The sequence below is a fragment of the Lissotriton vulgaris genome, chromosome 1_1 (genome assembly GCF_964263255.1).
Source record: "Lissotriton vulgaris chromosome 1_1, aLisVul1.2, whole genome shotgun sequence".
Classification (NCBI taxonomy): domain Eukaryota; kingdom Metazoa; phylum Chordata; class Amphibia; order Caudata; family Salamandridae; genus Lissotriton; species Lissotriton vulgaris.
In genome coordinates, this window is record NC_141685.1 from 1,320,155,165 (window position 1) to 1,320,161,370 (window position 6,206).

The window sequence follows — 6,206 nt, forward strand, 5'->3', positions numbered from 1 at the left end:
CTGCGTGCTGGAGTGTTACATGAGTAGAGCGTGGGTGTTCCCACGCATCCACCCATGTATTCTGAAGCATTCCTAGATTTACCAACACTGGTAGACCTGGATGCATCAGAACTGCACGCCTTCCCACCAGAGGCGCACCGAGGAGAAATATCTTTATTTTTCCTCTTTGTGAGTTATTGCATTCTGCAGCACACTTAGAAAGAGGAAAATGACTCTAAGGATTGTTTTGTGCAGGAAGGCATCCATAACGCAAGGGTGCCGGCGATGGTGCTAGGCAGCCAAAAGTGCGCCAGTTCTAGGAAAGGACAGAAATGTGCTGTATAATGTTAAACACGGCGTATTCCTGCCTTTTCACGCAGCACAGCAAGGTGGCTTGCTGCATTCCGCTGCATGAAAGATTGGTAAATATGCCCGCGTGTGGCATATCAAGTCGCCTCTGAAACAGACTACTTTCCTCCAAACACACTGACACCTTACCTTGCCAAATGTATTAAGATCCTTTCATCTCATGGTCATAAAGTTTAAGATTAAAGAAGAAGACCACTGTAGCTTATCCTTCTCATCCCTGGCCTCCACCCTCTGGAATCCTCTAGCGTTCATTTGTACGCATCAGTTGAAGGCGTTCAGGAAAAAATCTGGAGATTCTGCCTTTTCAACAGGAACTGTTGGAAACCCATAGTCATCAGCTTTGGTCCAGCATGTAATGGTTTGTTGAAGTTCATTCTTTACTAGCGGCAAAAGGCCTGAGGTGCAAGCGAGTGGTTAAAAAGTTGATGTAAGTCAACAAAACAAGAGCTGCTGTGCACTCTGTGGAAGACACAGAAATGAGGATTATAAGCAGTGCTTTCAATGGAAATATAGAAGTGCTGGTAAAACTATCACGTGTATCTGTTTGCTACTGAGAAGTGCCGGTATACTCCCATTAACGCCTTAACTGCGTACATTATTTTGGCGCAGTGCGGGCGTTCTAAAAGGTGGGCGGGCCGTGTCGGCCGTTGGCCGACGGCAGCACTAGCGAGGTAGTGCTGCCGTCGGCCAACGGCCGACAGAAGCACGCAATGGGTTAAATAACCCAAAGAAGTGCTAAAAAGTGCAGGTCCTCTGCTTTTCAAATTAAAGAAGTGCAGGTACTCAGAACCCCTCGGTACTTGCCCATTTAAAGCACTGGTTCTAAGGTATTTTTTGCACTCTCACCACACACTGTGCCGCAGTGTTGCAAACCACCAATCTCATACGTCCAGCCTGCAGTCCACAAGGACTTCTGTTGGTTCTTAGATGTGAATTGCCTTTGTATAGAAATCACTCATCCTTCTTAGCAGCCCTTCTCTGTGGCTGACACATCCGTACTGTACTTCTCTCAAGGCACTACTAACGGTGGGTCTCCCTCTGTCCTCTGCCGTACAAGCCCGCACAGATGCTGCAGCCAACATGAGGAATTCACTAACTGAGACCGTAACATTTGCCTGGCACCCAGGTTCGGAGAGGGTTGCCTGCCCAGGCTTGTGGGGCACTGTAATGTCCTTCTTAATATTCTGGGGCCTTGCACCGTCCCTGCACCTTGAACACCCCCTGACACTCCCCTTGCTCTCCGTGTTTTTCAGCGCGCTTCCTTTATCTCAGAAGAGCCACTATGAGAGCTAATGTGGTGCTGAAAGGCACACTGCGCTATGCATACTACCCCACCTGCCTTATACTGCCTCCTGCTTTTGAGGGTCTTATTAGTGAAGAGTCCATCCTTGTTGAGAGAATGCTCGACTTCTGCTGGTTTCAGCTAAATAATTTGACACTGGGAAGGGAAACGGTCTTTGCAATGTGGGCTAAGCCATGCGTGCCGTTTCACTGCAAGCGCAACCACACTTGCCTTAACCACGCATATGTGTAGTTAAGGCATATGCGCGGTCTAGATGCTGGAATGGCCGACCCAGGAACAGGAAAGATCCAGAGAGGACGCGGTGAGGTAAGTGGGGCTGGATTTTGGACAGGTAGGGGTAGTTTTTGAGAGTTGGGGGGTAGTTTTTAGAGCTGGGGGAGACAGGGAAGTTTTTAGGGCTCCGGGGGGTTGGGTTAGTTTTTAGGGCTCGGGCGGTGAGGACACTTTTTAGGGGGTTGGAGTATATTTTGGGGCTGGGGGGGGGGGAGGAGGTATGTAGGGGTAGTTTTTAGGGCTCAGGCGGGGTTGGGTTAGTTTTTAGGGCTCTGGGGACTGGGTCGTTTTTACAACTAAGGGGGGTCTGGGTACTTTTTAGGGCTCGGGGAGGTCTGGGTAGTTTTAAGAGCTGGGGGGGCAGGTAGGGGTAGTTTTTGAGAGTTGGAGGGTAGTTTTTAGAGCTGGGGGAGACAGGGAAGTTTTTAGGGCTCCGGGGGGTTGGGTTAGTTTTTAGGGCTTGGGCGGTGAGGACACTTTTTAGGGGGTTGGAGTATATTTTGGGGCTGGGGGGGGGGTGTAGGGGTAGTTTTTAGGGCTCAGGTGGGGCTGGGTTAGTTTTTAGGGCTCTGGGGACTGGGTCGTTTTTACAACTAAGGGGGGTCTGGGTACTTTTTAGGGCTCAGGGAGGTCTGGGTAGTTTTAAGAGCTCGGGGGGGGGGGGCAGGTTAGTTTTTAGGTCTTGAGGGGACCTGCTGGATAGTTTATATGGCTCAGAGGGGATTGGGTAGTTTTTTGGGCTCAGGGGGGTGCTTGGGTGTGAACGGTACCACACATATCTCTTTACCACGGAATCGTGTGGTAAAGACGTGTGATAAAGGCATGGGTGGTAAATGAATTTGTTGTTCAGATGCATTCGTGGTTAGGGCAGCTTTGTAGAGACAAGCATGGTTTAGCCATGCATGCCTCTAACTCACAACCCACTGTGGTATTAGGAAGAGGACAAGAAAACCTTTTCTGGAGTTGCCTCCACGTCTTAAAGAGTATATTTGTCCTTACTCTGATAACAAAGGGATGTTCTCTAGTGAAAAAGCTTAAAAAGGTGAACAAGCACCTTAGAATAGTTTCCTGTCCGCACCAGTTCACAAAACCATTCTGTGAGTCAGCAAAGAGTAAACAAAAATGTACTTTTTTGACTTCCTTTCTAAAGATCTAATAGGTATAAGCAGTTATTTTATTAATTCTAACAGTGAACCACAGATGTCATAGCTGGCTTACAACAGTTTACTGATATATGTTTGCAAGCTTTTAATGTCGTGATAGTCTACTATAATGGAACTTTTGTAACATTTTCCAAAACATGAAGTTACATTGTAGTTTTAAGGGAAACAACATTTACAAGGCAGTCAACACATCGCACTACATTTACAACACAGTCATTACATCGCAACATCCTTTACAACGCATGTCGCTACAACGCATGACCCTACAACGCATGTCACTACAATGCAGGCATTACATCGCATGTCATTACAACGCATACCATTACAACGCATACCATTACAATGCGTAGTACCCCTACACTATCGAACACTTACCCTACTGTTGCACAGCCTGGAGTTAGAATAGTAATTTTTACCCCTACACTATCCAACACTTACCCTACTGTTGCACCCCCCTGGAGTTAGAATAGTAATTTTTACCCCTACACTATCCAACACTTACCTTAAATGCAATGTAATGGTATGCGTTGTAATGGTATGCGTTGTAAAGGTATAATGCAATGTAATGAGAAGCATTGTAAATGTAGTTAAAAAATTCTTTGTAATGGCACGCAAGGTAAATGTATGCTTTGTAAGGGATGCTGCAGTGTAAAAACTGCGTTGTGAAGACATGCGTTGTAAATGTATGCATTGTGACGTCATACATTCTAGTTTTAACAGAAGCTGAGTGTATTCACATCACTTTCAGAAGAGCGGGCTACAAATGTGGGCAGGGTCACCACTGGCATATATCACAGGAGAGTCTGGTAAAGGTGTGCAGTAGACTCTACCCTTAGAGTTCAACAGCGGGCAGAGGGATCTCTTACAGTTATCAAGTATTCACACTGTACAGAGTTTGATGATTGAGACTGAGTCGTAGCGCTATGTGGCAAACGAAACAGTGAACTACTTAAGATGATCATCTGAGTATGCAGGAACACTTGGAAACTGGCAGCCCACATACATTTCCAGTCCTTGCAAACACACCAACCACTGGGCGAAGTAATCCAGTTATGTTTGTGAGTCGACTCCCCTGTTATTTGTGACTTGACTCTTGCGTGCTAATAATGCATGCTACATGAAGATGAGCTCTGTTTGCATGGAAAAATGACTTCATTTATCAAGAGAGAATGTGTGCATAGACCCGGCCTGGTGAAACAGGCTCACTGTTTGAAAAGCAAAGGAGGAGGAGGGGTGGGCATTGCAGAGATCCACCTTGGACGCAAGAAGGAAAAGTAGCATTAGCTTCTGTATGTGTTTGCAAAAAACTGTGGGGCATATTTATCAAACCTTCCCTCAGTGCAGCAAGCCACCTTGTTGTGCTGCGGGAAAGGGCAGGAATGCGCCGTATTTAACATTATATGACACATTCCTGTTCTTTCCTGCACCCTTTTGGCTGCCCAGCACCCATGGAGGCACCCTTGCGCCATGGTGCAAGGCTGCCTTCATTGTAGGCAGGGTTGTTTTTGTGCAGGAAGGGGCACCTTCCTGCAAAAAACAAAAACAAATCCTCAGAGCATTTTCCTCTTTCTAAGTGTGCTGCAGAATGCAGCACACTTAGAAAAAGGAAACGATGAGAAACAGATATTTATCATTGTTGCGCCTCCCCTAGGGAGGCCTAGCATTTTGACACAGTCCCAGGTATACCGGTGTTGGTAAATCTGGAAATGCACCAAAATCCGCGGATGGATGAATGTGAATACCCACGCTGCACGCTTGGAACACCTCCCTGGGGTAGAGTGATGCAACACAGTGATTTGCGCTGCTTTGAGTTACGCCAGATTTATCGAGTCAGGCAGGACCGCACAAGGTGGCTTGTGTGGCTTGATAAATTACACTGTAGTGCTGTGTCACCCCTGCACCCTCCTTGATAAATATTCCCCACAGTTTACATATGTTTGCAGCAAAGGAGCTGCCAAGATTGAGTATCTAGGGGTGTAATTGATGTCCCTCCAGCCCCTGCAATGCAGGTTGGCCCCCCAACACTTCAGTGTGCCCCTCAATCTTTCAGGGCGCAGCTAATGCTATAGAAATTCTAGGAGAAGAGGGAGATTCAGGTGCCCCTTATTAAATACAGCAGGAGTGGCCACATCATTTTGCATTACTTCACTGGGAGTAGCCCTCTCTTCACTCCATAGGACAACATTACCAATCAAGCATTTGCAATGCAATAGGTCTCGTATTAGTGATAGTTTGAGGTATTGGCGTTGCAAATAATAATGCCATGCCAGTACCTCATACTTACAGTAATGCAAGACCTATTGCATTGCAAATGCTTGCGTAGAGAGTCAGGAATCAGCATTGTATGTCTCAGTGCAGTACTGCAAGCTGTTCTATGAGGTCCCTAGTGAGCAAGGCACCAGCACTACATGTCTAGGTGCAGTACCGCAAGCTGCTCCTAGAGGTCCTTAATGAGCAAAGCGCCAGCACTGCATGTCTCAGTGCAGTACCGCAAGCTGCTCCTAGAGGCCCCTAGTGAGCAAGGCACCCGCACTACATGTCTAGGTGCAGTACCACAAGCTGCTTCTAGAGGTCCCTAGTGAGCACGGCACCAGCACCACATGTCTTGGTGCAGTACTGCAAGCTGCTCCTAGAGGTCCCTAATGAGCAAGGCAACAGCACTGCATGTCTCAGTGCAGTTCCGCAAGCAGCTCCTAGAGGCCCCTAGTGAGCAAGGCACCAGCACTGCGTACGTCTTTTGGTCACATATGGTACTGCACCCTGCAGAAGATGTGATAAATCCACCCTATCCATAATGCATTGCATGCAAGACAGTATTATGAGTACATTCAAAAAGCTATGTCCATATAGTAGCTTTAATATTTGACAAAATAATTACTACATTCATTTGAATTAGGGTGTACTCTGTGTGGAGCTGATGAAGGGAAATTTATAGACAGGCTCATATAAATGTGAGATGTTCGAGTGAGTGAAGTAACCACTGCCAGCCCAGCTGAGGACCAAGTGTATGTCTTGCCTGAAGCCTTTTAAGAAAATAGTGCCCGGAGGCTGAAATGAATAACTAGGGAGTAACAGCACAAGTAACAGGGGGCGTCCTCATGGGAGGTTACAAGAAGAGA